Genomic DNA, 18,046 nt, shown 5'->3' on the forward strand with positions numbered 1-18,046 from the left:
CTGAAAGGAAGGCTAGGACATACTGCCTTTATCTTCGGCTGTGGTGTGCTCAGTTGAAAATCATTCTCTGTTGAAGAAAGGGATTTGAGGGAATAATTAGCAGTCTCTGCCACATCTGGCAATGTTTACCTTGCACAAAAGGCAAGACTTTTCAGCCATGAATTAGTGTTAACTGTGACTGGAACTGGACGTGTAGTGGGGGATGGGGGTAGAGGAATAGGCGGGGGCCATGTTTGGAAGGGCTTTGAAAGTCAAGCTGGAAAGTTCAAGTTTGACAATAGGGAGTCAAACATATTCTTACATTGATATAAATTTTTCCAGGGGTATATACTGCCATACCTCATTTTATTACACTTCATTTTACTGTGCTTCAAAGATACTGTATTTTTTAAAAAATAAATTGAAGGTTTGTGAAAACCCTGCATTAAGCTAGTCTGTTGGTGCCATTTTTCAACAGCATTTGCTTACTTCATGTGTCCAAGTCACATTTTGGTAATTCTTACAATATTTCAAACTTTTCATTATTATATTCATTATAGTGATCTGTAATGTTACCACTATGACTTGCTGAAGGTTTAGATGATGGTTAGCATTTTTTAGCAAAAAAGTATTTTTATTTTATTTTATTAATTTGTTTCTTGGCTGCTCTGCACGGCATGTGGGATCTTAGTTCCCCTGACAAAGGATAGAACCCATGCCCCTTGTAGTAGAAGCATGGAGTTTCAACCACTAAAACGCCAAGGAAGTCCCAGAAAGTATTTTTAAATTAAGCTATGTTCATTGTTTTCTAGAGACAATGTTATTGCACACTTAATAGACTATAGTATAAACATAACATTTATATGCACGTTCAGTTCAATCGCTCAGTTGTGTCTGACTCTTTGCGACCCCATGGACCGCAGCACGCCAGGCCTCCCTGTCCATCACCAACTCCCGGAGTTTACTCAAACTCATGTCCATTGATTCGGTGATACCATCCAACCATCTCATCCTCTGTTGTCCCCTTCTTCTCCTGCCCTCAATCTTTCCTAGCATCAGGGTCTTTTCAAATGAGTCAGCTCTTCACATCAGGTGGCCAAAGTATTGGAGTTTCAGCTTCAACATCAGTCCTTCCAATGAACACCCAGGACTGATCTACTTAAGGATGGACTTGTTGGATCTCCTTGCAGTCTAAGGGACTCTCAAGAGTCTTCTCCAACACCACAGTTCAAAAGCATGAATTCTTTGGTGCTCAGCTTTCTTTATAGTCCAACCCTCACACCTATACATGACCACTGGAAAATCCATAGTGTGTGACTGTATTGTGATATTTGCTTTATTGTGATGGTCTGGAACCAAACTCATAATATCTCCAAGGTATGCCTGTCTATGTGAGTTTATTTTATATTTTTTAATGTAAAGATTGTAACCTGTGAGGCCCAGTATTTAAAAAGTAGAGGAATGGATAAAAATAATCTATTGGTAATTTTATCCCCCAAGACAATTCCTGATAGTTATTTGGGGTTGTTTCTTCACAATCTTTAAAAACATTATTGTAATCATAGCGTATATACAATTCCAAGTCCTGTTTTTCTTTTTCCCCCCACATAATCTTACATCATGTAACCACATGATTTTCCCACATGTTATTTTTAACTAACTTTGTAATAGCCCAGTAAAATAATCTACCTCACCACTGTTTTTCTTTTCCAGATTTATTGAGACATATATGATGAATAACCATTTCTCTATGACATTCTGCACTGTTGGCCATTTAGTTTGGGTATTGGCTAATTTTTTTACACTTTGTAAGATGTTGATAGCTTCAGTTGGAAAATTTTTGTATGTTACTACATCATTAGAAGCCATTCAGTTGCAAGTATTAGAATAACAAACTGTGGCTTAGATAATACATGCATTTAATTATCTCACATAATAAAAATTAAAAGGTAGCAAGTGGGTCAACAATGTTCTGGCTCTGTGTCTCTTCAGTGTTTTGGGCTTTCCCTCTTGTCCTGAGATGACTGCTGTAGCCTTCAGAACATCGAATTCTCATACGACAACAGTCAAAGCATGAAAGGAGCACAGGTATTTTTTGGATGTTTCTCACTGTTCTAACCAGTAAAGAATACTTTTTACTGGAACAGCCAAAAAAACTTTCCTGAGTATTTCATTGAGCAGAACTGGGTCACATGGCTACCCGTAGCTGCAAGGGAGGTTGGGAAGCCAGAAACCAGAGGAATCTCTCACACTACCTTAGACGGGGCATCATGATTCATCCCCTGATTTGGGACACTTTGCCTATCACCAAATGGAGATTCTTCTACCAAGGAAGAAGAAATGGCTATTGGGAAGCTACTCATCCAAGTTAACAGTAAACTTTGGGACTTATTGCAGACATGAAGAAAATTGCAGAATTGTTTTTTCAGGTTACGATCTCAAAAACTTGCCCTATATTGCTACATGGGCTAGAAGAGAGAACCAACTCTTCAGAATATGGCACTGTGATTTCACATTACTTTAAAAAAAAAAAAACCACATATGCCTTTTTTTTTTTAATTAAAAATTCCTAGCAAATCAAAAAACTGAAGTGAAACCACATAGAGAATCACTGACGAGAATAAACAGTATGTTTAGATCACTTTATTAAAGAAAGCTGGTAATGTTTGTTTGACAGATTATAGAGTTAATCCTTACTTATAGCTAAAAATTTGAAGAATACAAAAAATTAGAGAAAAATAAGTGAAAAAATTCTCTCCAATTTCACCAGAGATAATCACTATTAATTTTTGATATAATTATCTTCAGTCTTTTAGACATGAATAATTTTTTCATATAAAATTAGAATTTCATTGCATAGATACTTTATTTTTGTATCTTCTTCTTTATACTAGTAAATCTATAACAGATTTTCTGGATTTTTTTTACATGTCTCTATTCAATGTGAAGGACAGGGAAGCCTGACATGCTGCAGCCCATGGGGTTGCAAAGAGTTAGATATGACTGAACAATAACTTCAGTGTTTATTTTGTATTATATTTTAATAAATCAGTAAGAGTAATTTGCTTTTTGGCAGGGAAAATAATATAGAAGTAAATTGATCTAGAGAGTTCTCTTACTGACTTGCTGCGTGGTCTTATACAAATTGTTTAATCTTTTTTAAGTTTTAGTCTTTTCATTTATAAAATGAGATTCCTGAGAATAATATTAATACTGGTTTTGCTATTTTACAGTGATCCTGTGAGGACCAAATACAGTAATGTACATAAAAATAGTTTGTAAATTGAATCTGAAAGACAAAGATTCAAAGTTATAAGAAAACTTAGCATTTTTCTTCCAAAGCATTAAAAAAACTCATTATTTTCATTTTGAAGATTATTTTAAAGGATAAGAATTATAGAGAGCAAAACAATCTTATTTTATGTTTTGAACAATAAGCATACCCTAGAAATAGCTTTGTTGGGAATTATAAAAACCATTCTGTTTCCGATAAATCTTTGAGAACTTAAAATTTTTATTTGGAAAAAATATTTTAATAGAAATTTTGCCTTTTTAAAGGTTTATGTGGTAAAAAAAAAAAAAAAGTAAAGGAAATAGACATTTGTTTAGGACTAATCTTGAAATTTTATGTATAATTTTAGGTGTCATTTAAACAGAAAGCACTCATTAAGGAGAATTTACAAAAATACTCTCTTTTCTCCAAAATGGTTTAAAAATGCAGCTATAATAATTTAGGTAATAATAGTCATAAGAAAACAGCAGGTTTAGTTTGAAACCAAATCTTGTAATCGTTGACTGCCCTTGTCACAAACATGTTTACCTTTCATAAGCACCAAGCATTTCCCACTACCTCTTTCTTTTTGAGCTCAGACACTGAATAAATTTCCCGGAAACCTCACTTTTATTTCTGATTACTCCTTTATCTTTCCCATCAGAAGATAAAGTTACTAAATAGCCTAGGCTCTTTCCCAGCTTTGATTCCTATTTTAAGGGAAATTTAAGATAGGATTTCTAAGAGGTTTAATGTGAAAGCCTTTAGAATCCCTTATTTTTGAGTCTATGTGGAAGTAGAATTTGCATTTGGTTGGAATCATTTAAATGTGACCCTGTATAGGCTGAGCAATGAGGAAGATGACTTTGCAAGGTTCAGCTTTGGTTCAGTGATTCTCCTCTGAAAATCAACTGCTATAAAATCACTGGTTATTATGCAAAACATACTGTGACGGAAGCAGTAACAGGGTTTATGGGGAAAAGTTAGGTGGACTTTCTCAATGCAATTAAAAAAACCAATACTTTTCTATATGGGTCATATAGTTGTTTTTCATAATATAGAAAATTTGAGAAATACAGAAAAGGAAAACATAAAAATTAGTGATGTCCTGTCACCTAGAGGGTTACTCTACTAATATTTGCATATGTGTATATATGTGTTTGGAGCAGACAATGGCACCCCACTCCAGTACTCTTGCCTGGAAAATCCCACGGACGGAGGAGCCTGGTGGGCTGCTGTCTATGGGGTCACACAGAGTCGGACATGACTGAGCTACTTCACTTTCACTTTTCAGTTTCATGCATTGGAGAAGGAAATGGCAACCCACTCCAGTGTTATTGCCTGGAGAATCCCAGGGACGGGGGAGCCTGGTAGGCTGCCGTCTATGGGGTTGCACAGAGTCAGACACAACTGAAGTGACTTATTGAATTCAAATTCAAGTTTTGTCCAGTTTTTCTTTGCATTAACAATATATTACATGTACATTTCCATGTTATTAAGCACTTTTTGATTCATAGTGAGCTGAAATTGCTTGCTTCTTAGGACTGAGTCACCATCAGTCAAGAGATGAAATCAGTGTCTTGCAGAAGCAAGTAGTTACCTCTACTGCCTACACCAGCCTCTCTTTCATTGCACCCATAACCAGTGTTTCTAATAAGCAATGCCAACTGTTGTCAAGTCTCAGCTGAATGACATGATGCTTTGTTTGATCTTATCGGCCTGATAAATATTTTAAATAAAAACTTTTGCACATATGTTTCAAGCTAGTTCTCTCCATGAAGGCTGTGTCAGTAATAAAGTGAATGGAATTCTTAATTTTACTTCATTGAGTCAACATTTATCATTTAAGCAAGTGGGTGTTTCCAACACAGGAAGTTAACTGTTAAGGAAGAAGAGCTAAGCTCATTTGAATCTGGCTTCCCAAAGCTCAGGCCATATTATTCCAGATTTACCAAACCAGTCAAATATAAATTTTCTGTTGAAATAAACATTGGTTTAAGAAGTATTGCTACTTTCTGGTGAGCTTAAAGAGATCATGAGCTGGTTTTCTTAACCATTTGTGGTATTGTAAACAGCATCTTAAAAAACAAACAAAAAACAACATTCATCCAAGGCCAAAAATCTACATACATTCCTGGTATTTGTGCAAAAAAAAGTTTAGACTGCTATATGTAATTAAAGCATCAATGGTCATCTTTTTTTTGACTCAATATACCCTGACAATCCACATAAACTGTAGTTTTATGTGCTTTTAAGACTAGTGAATTGCCTCTTCTATAAATCAGCATTTATCTGTAACAGCTTCCAGAACTTTATTCAGGAGGTCATGTGAGAGCCATTTTTACACATGTCCTTCATGTTGTCAGCACAACTTTCAGTAGTGGGTGAAATTCCTCTTACTTATTGGTATAGTGCAATAACTAACAAAAATAGAACCTAAAAACAAAAATGTCTAACATTCACGCCTATTCATTGAGTTATCTTAGGAAAAAAAGACAAAGACAAAAAAGAGGCAAAGAACTATTCTTTAAAAGTAGACAAAAACAATATATTTTTTGAATGAGCATAATGACAGCTTTTGAAATTTAAAATCGATCTTCATTAACAAGCCATGTGGTAATTCAGGATCAGGCAAACAGGTTTGGGATGTTGATGTACCCATCTGGTGTGAGAGACCCAATAAATAACATTTAAATGATATAACTGTATCCGGTAGTTAGGTTACCAAAGATATTGGCAAAATTCAACAGGCAACCATCATAAAGAAATGCAGATGGAATATGGAATCCACGTGTGCTATTTACTGCTTTGAGATCTTGAACAAGATTCATGACCTCTCTCTGCCTCAGTTTCCCCCTCTGCAAATGAAGATAATAATGCTACCTACCTCATAATTATTGGGATGATTAGGAAAATGCATATAAAGTACTTGATTGGCATATGTTAAATGTGCAATAAATGGCAAGCCAGTGTGACTTGTTATGACTTGGTTAAAAAGATCAAGGGAAGACAGAATAATAGCAAGTTGAAGGACAAGGCAGCATTGAGCCACTGTATCTGAAAAAACTTACTACTCTGGAATCTTCCACTAGGTACTTAGTTTTGGTCATGTATCTTTGGAGTTATCAGCAGTCCCTCATGAAAATGACTTACGAAGATTCAGAGAAGAGAGAGTCAGAAAGGACCAGGAAAGGAGGAGAAGTGAGCAGTTAAGTGAAGGCCTGGGGCTGACAGGTGAGCATGTACGAGTTTCCCTTTCAATCAGGGGAGGAAGGGGAGCTGCCCCACTGAGCTGGGTTCTTGGCTCCTCTCTCCCAAGTTTGAGTAGAAGAGGAAGCAGACCTTGCATCACTGAGAAGCCCAACTGATCATCAAATCTAGGGATGTATGCTGATGTTAAGGACCACTGCTCATTAAAGTGGTTATTGGACCTTGAAAGACTTTATTTCTCTCATCTTCACACCCAGGATTTTCCTGAGCCATCCTGTTTAAATATGCATCCCACCCAAGCTTCCTGTCTTTCCCTGCCTTATTTTCCTTTTTAGTAATTAGCACTCTGTAACATTTTATATTACTGAATTATCTCGCTCATCACTTTTCTCTCCAGTGGATATACAAGAGCAGGCTGTTTTACTTTGTGGTTGTTATTGTTCACGGCTGTCTCCCTGGTGCCTAACACAGAGCTCAATAAATATTACAGCAAGGGTTCAATAAATATTTGTTGAATGAGAAAGGAAAGAATAAATTCTCATTTATCTTAAGATGTTTGTAGGGTGGTGAGCAGATGAGTTCAGAAGACGTTTCTGGAGATTCCGTGATTGTTCAAATTGTGCAAAAAGAATAAATTACCAGTAACAATTTGTTTAAAAATTTTCTAGACCATGTAAAACTGTTGAGACAATCAACATAGGACTTAGAATCCTGTGCATGGTGTATAAGCTTGTACAACTGTATTCAACCAGAATCTGGCATTGGCAAAGCTTCTCAAATTCTGAAAGTCAACAGTTATCATTTAAAGAGGGAGTAGGAATTGAGGGAAAAAACTTCAGAAGGTGAAAGTCCAAAACAGGATAGATTATGAATAGACACCATGTACTGAGTGTCTACTACATTCCAAAGACTCTATAGCCATTTTCCAAAATCTTTCCCAGGGAGGTGTAATTATACCTATTTCTCAGCTGGGAAGATCAGGGCCTCCTCCTTGCTCATAAGTGGGACTGAGATTTGAATCTTACGTTATCTGAATCCAAATTTATAGCTCTCCAGAATTTCAGATTGTTTTGGGTACAAGTTTTAACCTAATCCCTCTAGAACTGTGCAGGAGATCTGTTATTTTGAAAAGATGGCAAGTTAGTAGTCATGGCCCTGCCTTTTAACTGAAACGTCTGCAACCCCCACTCTGAGCAGGTGTGCAAAGATGCAGTTACCCTGTGATGTGTGTGCCCAAACTGAAGATCCCTATCAAGACAACGAGTAAAATATGAATGCGAGAAGAAGCAGTGATGGCCTTTTTCTTTTTTTAAATGAATCAGATATTCTACATTAGAGAGGAACTCCCCTGGGAGTTCATGCACTTGACCCAAAGACACTCCTTTTACTCATATTACTTTGCAAACTCCTCTCCAGGATTTGCTCTCAAAGCCCGAGGCACATTCTTTCAAATTTCTTCAATGGTAGCCCATCTTTGTCCTTTTTGGGTGGATTTGATTTTGCTTTGGACCTGTATCCAGTGAATAAGGTAGGTGAACAAACCAGATTATACTTTGAGTCAAAGGCAAGTTGTGAATAGAATGTAACACTACTGGTTTTTCTCTTATAGTTTAGTAAGCTGTCTCTAAAAGTTCTAAAAAGGTCCTAAAAATGCTTTGCCTGATGTCAGCAGGGTTGCAAAAGTGCATTAACTAACCAGGGATGGCTTTGAAGGGTAACGGGCATTAGACGATAATAACTCTATTCTGACACTTAAAAAAAGAAGTTACACCACAGCTCGAATGATTATGTTGAATGCTATCATCTTTTGCAACAAGACCCTGCATTGTTATGAATTATGGCTCTGCAATAAAAAGAACCAGGATGTAAATGTTTGCTCAATAAACACAGTTATACACAGCAAACAAACCAGGATTAAAATGGCAGTTGAGGATCCTGAGAACCTGACATTCACTGAAACAAAAAGCAATACATTATGTTACAGTAAAACAGTTAAAGAGAAAATAGATGATGAGAATCACAGCAAGGGAAATGGTTTTTTTTATAGCTATGGCTAAAAGAGGGAAGCTAAAAGATGTTTGAAATGATATTCTTATCTGGTTAGGAAGGCTGATGTTTATAATGATTCAAAGTGCATAAGGAGGTAATCATTCATGTGATTTCTAGCCTGAAGCATTTCTAGCATATTTTAATATTTAGAATTTAATGGGTATTTTATATGAATGTATCTTTACACTGAAAGTGACACATACTAGTTAACCTTTTTCTCTTCTATAGAGCTAACATTTTATAATCCCCATCATAAAATTTCTCAGTCAGAAGGAATGCATGTTTTGGTTTAATACAGTTGCTTATCACATAGTGGGGAACTGGGTAAAAATAAATAGTCTGTCTAATGCCCTAGGTTTGAAACTCACAACAGTCAAAGTTTTCGTACATCTTCAGAATCCACTGAAATATTTTATTTTGTTGGGTGGCATATTGTGAATGAACGTCTGTGTAAACATTAAAAGCTACTCACTAAATCTAAATCATTTCATTAACAGAAGAAGGGGGAGGCATCTTACTGACTCAGGGTGAAAAATAATTTGGTAAATGATTGATATCACAGTTTCCAAGGTTTACTATTCATTACAATTAACACTGTCATTAAGAGTTCTCTCTGGTATAAAAGGCAGAGACCTTTGCAATGGACAAAAATATTACTTATGTGTGAGTTCAGAGTACTCAGTTGTTACATTATTTTAAAACCCTCAATAAAAGACATGCTCATTCTAGGAGACTATTAAAGAGAAAACAAGCTATTGGTCTGCCATATAAGAAGACATCTCTTTTTTAAAATAATTAATTTTTGGCTGCACTTGGTCTTCATTGCTGTGTGCAGGCTTTCTCTAGTTGCAGAGAGTAGGGCTACACTCCAGTTGTGGTGCACGGGCTCCTCATTGCAGTGGTTTCTTTTGTTGCTGAATACAGGCTCTGTAGAGTGCTCAGGCTTCAGTAGTTTGCAGTTCCCGGGCTCTAGAGCACAGGCTCATTAGTTGTGGCTCAGTGGCTTTGTTGCCTCACGGCATGTGGAGTCTTCTTGAACAAGGAATTGAACCCATATCCCCTGCATTGGCAGGCGGACTCTTAACCACTGGACCACCAAGAAAGTCCGCTGCTGCTGCTGCGAAGTCACCTCAGTCGTGTCCGACTCTGTGCGACCCCATAGACGGCAGCCCACAAGGCTCCCCCGTCCCTGGGATTCTCCAGGCAAGAACACTGGAGTGGGTTGCCATTTCCTTCTCCAATGCATGAAAGTGAAAAAATAAAGTGAAGCCGCTCAGTCGTGTCCGACTCCTAGCGACCCCATGGATTGCGGCCCACCAGGCCCCTCCATCCATGGGATTTTCCAGGCAAGAGTACTGGAGTGGGGTGCCATTGCCTTCTCCGCCAAGAAAGTCTAGGATGTTTCAAATGAAGATCTTTTTGAGAAAGCAAGTCTTGACCTTTAGCCAACTGTGTTTGGCAGAGAATCTCAGAGGAAGGGTGCTCAGAAAACAGAAAATGGACCTGTGGCTTAGGGTTTAGGCTGCTTCCCTGTCCCCACAGCCCCACTCTCCCCCTTGGGAGCCAGCAGGGTGAAGAGCCACAACGGATGGATGGGTTGGGCGGGGGTCTTTGTTCTGCTTTTGTGGTCATGTACTTTCATGCAAATTACTTAGCCCGCTGAGGTCTTCTTAGCTGTAAAAATATATTAAAAAATGATTACCATGTAAGACTGTGGTGAGGATTAGATGAGAGAATCAGTCCATGGATCAGCAAATGGTTCGTCAGTGGCTGACTATGAGGTGCCTGAGATGCACCAATGAGCAAGGCCAGGCCCTGGGCCTCAAGGGCTCTGTGCTGGATGAGACAGGGCTGTTTGGTGAGTGCTTGGCAGTTAACAGAAGGTGCTGTGGGAGCTTATGGGAGAACACTAGTCCAACTCACAGTGTGGTGAGTGCTTGTCATGGAAGCTTCCCGAATATGGCTTATGAGAGGCCAGATCCTACTGGGAACTCCACACCCAGGATTTCCTTCCTTCCCACCACTTTGAATTCCCCAGGGTTTCCCCTCATCTCAGTCCCAAGGCTGGGCCTCATCTCTGTTCCGAGGCCCTATACAGCCTCAGGACTTACATACCCACAGGGGTGTGTGTGTGTGTAAGCATGTAGCATGTACATGTATTTTAGGTTATTTGCTTCCTCCCCTCACCACTACCCCTGTCTGTTAAAAGAACGAGAGAGAGAGTGAGCTAGAGTGAGAGAGAGAAAGATTTCCAGAAAAGGGAAAAGTTAGATAGCTGTCTCCCAACCTTCTCCTACTCCCCTTCAGAAAACCTCCTCTGACATTAAAATATATGTGAAGAGTCTTAAATATTAAAAATATGTTTAGTGAAGACTAAAGATATATAAGAGGTAAGAGGAAAAACCGTTTCTCGCTGTCAGGAGCGAGAGGCTGCACAAAGCCTGACTCTATGAGAACATCTAAAACTACAGTTACCTACACAGAGAGAGCCAGGCCATCAGAAGAGGCAGTGGGGGTGGGGGTGGTGGGGTGGGGAGCCGGGGAGCCAAGCAGGAAAGGAACATCTTACAGCCAACTGGCAGTACTCTTCCCAGCACCAGCCAGAGCGGGTGGGAGCTCTTGGGCCTTCAGACACACCCTGATTACCCTGCCCTGGAGTATATATGTTCCTCTGTGAAGAAAATGCACAAGGCCCAACACCCTGAAATTACAAACCAGACTGTGGTGCCTTTTGCTCTGTTTCCCAAAGGGCAAAGTCTTGCCTTCTTATGGAGGTGAAGCGGGCTACCCCTGGAGGCAGCTGTCCTTGCTCAAGGACACTCCTCTGCTTTTTCAAGGGGCGCTGGGTCACTGAGAAAACCACTGGATCTCTTCCTGGAAGCACTACCAATTTTCAGCTCTTTGCTGCCTTCAATTTATTAGAAGCTCAGATGAGAAAACAATTTTATCCTGAATTTGCAGAAGCATTTCTGAAATCTATTTTCATCTCTGCATTAAATTGGCATATCGAATCAGGACCCTCTCTGATGTGCCCCTGGGATTGCTTTTAGTGAAGTTTTTCATGAGATGAAATCACCCTATTTTACACTGAGGAAAAATGTGAGGAGCCATCTCTCGAGCTTGTGGCGGGCTGGGTTTAGTCTAAGGGTGGTGTTTCACTTCGGTTGTGATGTCCTTCTATGAGAATGCAGGTGCCAAATTTCTCTTAGCACCCTCTCAGCACCAAAGAGCCAGGAAGCCCTCCTCATCCTGAGCAATGTGCTCAGTTTTCTGCGTGGTAGTGTTTACTGCTTCATACCAGTTGCTTAAATGCTTAGAACTACATGGTATTTTCATTTTCTCATTCAACCTTACCCCTGGCTTTAGCTTAATTTTCATCTTCATTTCTTTTGGCTTCATCTTTCTTGTTTTAATTTGCTTTATTTTGCTAAGGTATATGTATTTTTATATGCCGCCCTAAATCTTTTGATGACCCAACTAGAGGTAAATAAAGTATCCACCAGCCATATGTTCTGCTTACCTAGTGACATTATGATGGTGATCTGACTTTTCTGGGAAATTTTCCTAAAAGGAAATATGTGCTTATCAGAGGGCTCAAAGATCTCACCTCCCAGACTGAGTTCTTATTGCACCTTAAAAATTGATGCCTGGGTTCAGGGGTTAATGAGTCTCCTATGGACTTAGTAGTTGTATGAGCATCTCTGAGAATGCTCATTTTTCACCACTTACACCTGTCATCATTACACACCAGACACATCAATCCTCTTTTACTTCCTTGAACATGCCAAGCATTTTCCCACCTCAGGGCCTTTACACATTATTATTGCCTCTGATTGAAATGTCTTTCCTTCTACTCCCTTTAGTAGAGTACTAAGTACTAGAAAGTAGTACTACTCCCTACTTTCCTTCTACTCCTCTTTTTCAGCAATAGAGAGGTAACTTTACATTATAATAATGGGGGGAATTTATACTGATGCCCAAGCCCCAAGTCAGACAAATCAAACTGGAGTCTCTGGGGATGGGGCCTAGGTACTGATATACCTATGTAATTTTTTGCCTGTTGGTATTGCATTAGAGTTCTTAGTTCCCTGACCAGGGATTGAAACCATGCCCCCTTGTAGTGGGAGTGCCAAGGCCTAACCACTGAGCTGCCAGGGAATTCCCTAGGTACTGGTATTTTTCAAAAGCTTCTCAGTCAGGGTTGAGATTCACAACTTCAAGTCTCACTTTGATTGTCAGATACACAAAGAGGCCCTCCTTGACCACCACCCCTGGGATGTACATCTTGTCTTGCTCTGTAGTTCAACTTCTTTTCTGATTCCTTTGCAATAGTTATTACAATCTGTAATGATGCATTTGTATTAATGTTTCTGTCTCCTCTGACTAGGATGTAGGTGCTGAGAGCACAGGGAATACATCTGTCTCAGCCTTTGTGTTTCTCTTCAGTTCACGGTATCAGGCACATAACAGAATTCCGCATCTGCAACACTGAGGGCATGAGGGTGGCCATCAGATGATGCATACACATCTGAGTGGCTCTCTGAAAGTCAGTCGAGTCTCCCTGGGATATTACAAAAGAATCCATGTTAACATTCAGTAGCTATCCTAACTGGCTAAAAGGTTGTACACACTTTCCTTTCAACTGACTCCGGTGTCCCAGGATTTTTCGCGTGAGATTTTTTTTTTTTTTTTCTTTTGGCTATGCCTTGAGGCATGTGGAATCTTAGTTCCCTAACCAGTGATTGAACCTGTGTCCCTGCAGTGGAAATGCAGAGTCCTAACCACTGGACTGCCCAGGAAGTCCCTGGAGTGAGATTTATAAATAGATCCTGACTCACAGCATTTCCTTTATGTCCCCATCTTTCCCCTTCACTTGACTTTGACCATTATGAGTGAGAGATTCCATCTTGGAAAATCCCATGGACGGAGGAGCCTGGTAGGCTGCAGTCCATGGGGTTGCTAAGAGTCGGACACAACTGAGCGACTTCACTTTGACTTTTCACTTTCATGCATTGGAGAAGGAAATGGCAACCCACTCCAGTATTCTTGCCTAGAGAATCCCAGGGATGGGGGAGCCTGGTGGGCTGCCATCTATGGGGTCGCACAGAGTCGGACACGACTGAAGCGACTTAGCAGCACAGCAGCAGCAGCAACACCCTCCACTACCCTAGCACTGGACTTTGCACACAGTAGGGGTTCTATAAATGCTTGTTAAGTTGAGTGGAGTTGATTTTATCCTTTTGGTGTGTAGGCATTTTGACAAAGACTTCACCCTGGGAGGTAGCGTTGATTAGTTAGGGATTTGAGGCGGGTGTAGGGGGGAGACTGTGACCACATCATAAAAGTTAAATGTATTGGTACAGGCAACACAGTCATAATCTAAGTGTGTGCAGATGGTCTCTACACCTGGATTGCACTGGAGGACAGACGTGTAAATTTGGGTTTGGAGGCAAGTAATGAAACTCCGAGGAGTCTGAAAACAACTCTTAGTCACGTATCTCATAACACAGGTGTGGGTCCATCCAAGGGTAAATGTGTGGCGGGGCTGTCTGAGCTCTCACTAAGGCTGAGTCTGTCCTTTCCAGATTGCTGTTTGGTAGTTATTAATAAAACAGAGTGAATCACCCACATACCGCTTTCCCTCCATAGTCAGTATGTTCACCAAGTTGACATGAAGATCTAAGGTGCTTTTTCCTAAGCTTCAGTGAACCAAGACCAGTCTGTGGAGTGGCCCTGTGGCCTTTTTTTTTTTTTTTTCTTGGTTTGTTTCACTTCCTTAAGGAATCATCTTGGTTTTTTACTTTTCCTTTCCACAATTTTAAGTAGGTGGTTTGCTGGTGGGAAATTGGGGGAAGGGGAGAGGGAAATGGTCCCCCGAGAAGTGATAAATTCAACACAAATCTGCCATGCAGCAAAGGTCTTATTCTGTCTCTCATTCTGGGGAAGTTTTCATATTGTCATGGAGGAAAACACACGTGCACACACACATACACACATCACTAAACCCACACAAATGAAACCCTCTCTTCGGAGAAGCCAGCTACAGGAAATTGACTTATGCACAGGAACTTGCTAATCTCTTTTGTCACATTCGGATTGTTCCTGCTGCCTCAGTCACCACTCACACCAAACCCAAGCATCTTGGGTTTGATTCTCTACCAGCCCAGCTCTCAAAATTTTAGGTCTTCCAATGCGAGAAAAGATAGATCCTAGAAGGAAATCATAGCAGTGAAATGACTTGGGCTGCTTTTGTTTTTACTTACCTGCACTGAACAAATTTGACTTCCGGAGTCAGTCATTTTGGTGTCAAGAAATTTCTTCAGCATTCTACAACAGGTAAGACTTTGACTTCTTTAAAAATATTTATTCACTGTCAAAAGAAATCTTTCTGATTTTATTTAGCTTTTACTATAGATTCAACATAGTGATTACTCTGTTCAACTTGTTATGAAGTATAGAACAGTGTTACTCAGGCAAAGGGAGTTAGTTTGATATCCAGCTACTCCCCATGCCTGCCCAAGTCTAACAGGATGCATTTAGTTTCTGAAACATTAAACGTTATATAGTTGGCTTTTTGGTTTTCCAGATAGTCTCCTAGAGAATTCATATGCTTATAATTGGCTATGATTGAGCTCAAATATTTTGGTAGTTTAAATATCATCCTGTTTGATGAAGTAAATCCAAAGATCCTCTAAACTGTGCAAATATGAGTTTAAAAATTTTCTAATTCAGAAAAGAAACAGAACCAAAATCCAAATGATGTAGATTCATATCTGAAATTCCTAGCTTGTAGTTTCACCTATTCTCAATGCTAAAGTCCCTTTTTCTAAAAGTGATATTTGATGTATAAGTACATATTTTTAAATGAAATCAAATTTAGTTTTTTGAAGTGGTCTGATTTGGAGATAGGCTGTGAGGTATCACTTGGTAGCCTGGGTTGTAACTAAATAAAGTTAGAGAAATCACTGGTTTGGGTTTCTTTACTAAATTAAAGCTAATATTGAATATTCAAGAAAGCCGCAAGTAGTTGATTATCACTTGTTGATTCTAAACTGGTGTTATGCAGGATGTAAGATAAATGTAAAGATTCTCTATTTTGAAGGATCTAGTAGATGTGATAAGAACTAAAATCCAGGAAGCAGTGCAAGATGGGAATTAAGGAATAGATGGAATGACCATAGGCTGTAAGAGTTATAGGAGTTCTGAGAATGAGATTTGAGGGAAAGCTTGAGTAGTCTGAAAGACACAGGACTTGGAAAGATGAGAGATTTGAGTAGATGGAAAGGGGGTTAATTCACACTGGAAAAATTGTGTGGGCAAAGGCACAAAGGTGAGACTGACTAGAAGATGACCATCCCACTTAAGGAAATTGACCTGAGAAAAGATGAAAGCTTGTTTTACACTTTGGTAGGAAATAAGGTTGAAAAATTAAGGTGTAGATGGGTTATGGAAGACCTAGAAAGGCAAGGCTGCTGAGGAGAAGAGTCTACTCCATTCAGTGGCTGTCTAGTATTCTTAGGCCTTTGGGCACTTCTTTCTCAGCACTTACAACTCTAACAATTCCATGTGCGAGGTTGCCTCAGGATCCTTGCTTCTTCGTGCTCCGGGCTTCCTCATGTATCCCCACATCTGTGATTCTCCACTTGCCTTCCTTCTACTGTCTTCCCCTTGTACATTGTTAATGCAGAGAAAGATTTGTGTGGCTTACGGTACCTATAAGAGCTCCATTTTTGGTTACTACCTGCTAAGGAGGCCCTTCAATCATTTGGTAATTGAAGTAGACTTCCTCTTGAGAGGACAAGCTGATTGACTAATTATAAGCAAGTCTCCATTCTTCAACAGTCAGACCCCAAATCTCATCTGTTACTTCCTTGGTGTGTCTGAATGATAAGTTGTGGATATGCTGCTGTTCTTTCCCTAATGATTCCGAATACTTTTTCCCCCTGGACTATGAAATATCTGCATCCACATAACAAAAGTGCCTCCCAGAATACAAACCCAGACTTTGGAGCTAGATTGCCTTGTGTCGAATCCTGGTGCTGTTACTTCTCACCTATGAGAACCTCAGACTCATTACTTAACTTCTTTAATCCTCATTAAAAAAAATATGTAAAGTAGCTCTAACAATAAATTAAAATATCTACTTCAGAGGTTGGTTGTAGGGATAAAAGAGATAAAAACATGTAAAGTATTTAGCCTAGTGCCTGGGATAAAATAAACTCTCAGTAAGTGTAGCTATTACAATTCTTATCAAGAATGGGAACACTAGAATGAAGACGGCATGGTCCCTGGCTTAGGAACAACATATCTGTAAAGTTACTTTTTTAATGCCAGTATTCCTTTCAAAGGAAAGTGGGAGTGATAGGTAGAGGCTGAGATTTAACATTTTTTTTTAGCACCAAGAATAGACAAGGCACAGGGTTAGATGTATTATAGTGGTAATGTACATGAGAAAAGGGAAACAAGATTAGAAATAGATTTTTTAAGCCTTTCCTTAGCAAATTCTCAGACGTATAAGACAACTCTCTGAGTGACTGCTATACTATTTGTGGACATCTATGGTTGATGCTCACTGAATGCTTTGGGTGGAATTATAGAGTACTTGGAATTAGAGAGAAATGAGTAACTTGCTTGGGCTGTTTAAGTGAAATTATGTATTTTATGATATATTTTAATTTTAGTGCTGAGAAGGCACTGCTAAAAATCCATTTCTATTTAGAAATCTGGACCATTTTGACAATGAATGCCCATAGTGCTTATTTAAATTCTGGATGCTTGGATCTGGACAAAAGCCAAGATTAAAAAGCATCTTGCTTTCCCATTCTGCTCTTCAGATCAGAGATTCTTTTGGCTTTAGAAAACGCCCTTTAAAAATGGGTATACGGCCAGTATACTCATTATGCAGGAGATTCTCAACTGCACATGTAGATTACTTTGGTTTTATCATAGTATTTTTTTTTAATAGAGCTCCACTATATTCTCAGGGTGGAAATTTGGGGGCTTTGTGTATGTAAAGGGAGGACACAAGTTCGGATGGATACCAAAGTGGAACATGCTACAAAGCAGCCTCACAGTATCGAATGCTGGGCTGGGCAGTGAGGGGTGGGGATCAGAGATGGAAAGGATGAACAGAGGGACGTGGAAGGTGCCAGAATTAAGGCTTCTCCTCTGAGGCTTTTCAGTCATTTGACTCCAACTGCTGCTTGAATGCCCTAAGCAACTTCTTGATGCCTCATGTAGAAAGTCATCATACTGTTCCCAGATTTGGATCATTGTTCAGTTTGGATCATTTGGTTTGATTTGTCTGGTTCTGGCCTGGAATCATAGTTCCTCAAGTTGGCTGGACATCAAAACCCTTTGAGAAGATTTTCAAAATTAGCAATTCTCTTGTATCACACCCCAGTCCTGGAGTGGGGTCCAGGAATCTGTGTGATAAAAATACACAATTTTTTCCCACTCAAGTGATTTAGAGACAATTGTTCTGTAGGTGAGCATTTGGGAGCCATTGATCCAAACTCTCCTACCAGGGCCCCAGCA

The 18,046-nt window shown here is 39.3% G+C and overlaps 1 protein-coding gene across 2 annotated transcripts in view; it reads left to right on the forward strand.

Annotated features, from left to right (window-relative positions):
• The first annotated feature begins 7,671 nt into the window (after nt 1-7,671).
• Nucleotides 7,672-18,046, forward strand: part of RHOH (ras homolog family member H) — a 48,104-nt gene continuing 37,729 nt past the window's right edge. The window contains 1 exon segment of one of the 2 annotated variants that reach the window (NM_001078124.2): nt 7,672-7,988. The gene's annotated coding sequence lies outside the window, so the exon portion shown is untranslated. 2 annotated transcript variants of the gene reach the window in all.

The sequence above is a fragment of the Bos taurus genome, chromosome 6, assembly GCF_002263795.3.
Source record: "Bos taurus isolate L1 Dominette 01449 registration number 42190680 breed Hereford chromosome 6, ARS-UCD2.0, whole genome shotgun sequence".
Lineage (NCBI taxonomy): Eukaryota > Metazoa > Chordata > Mammalia > Artiodactyla > Bovidae > Bos > Bos taurus.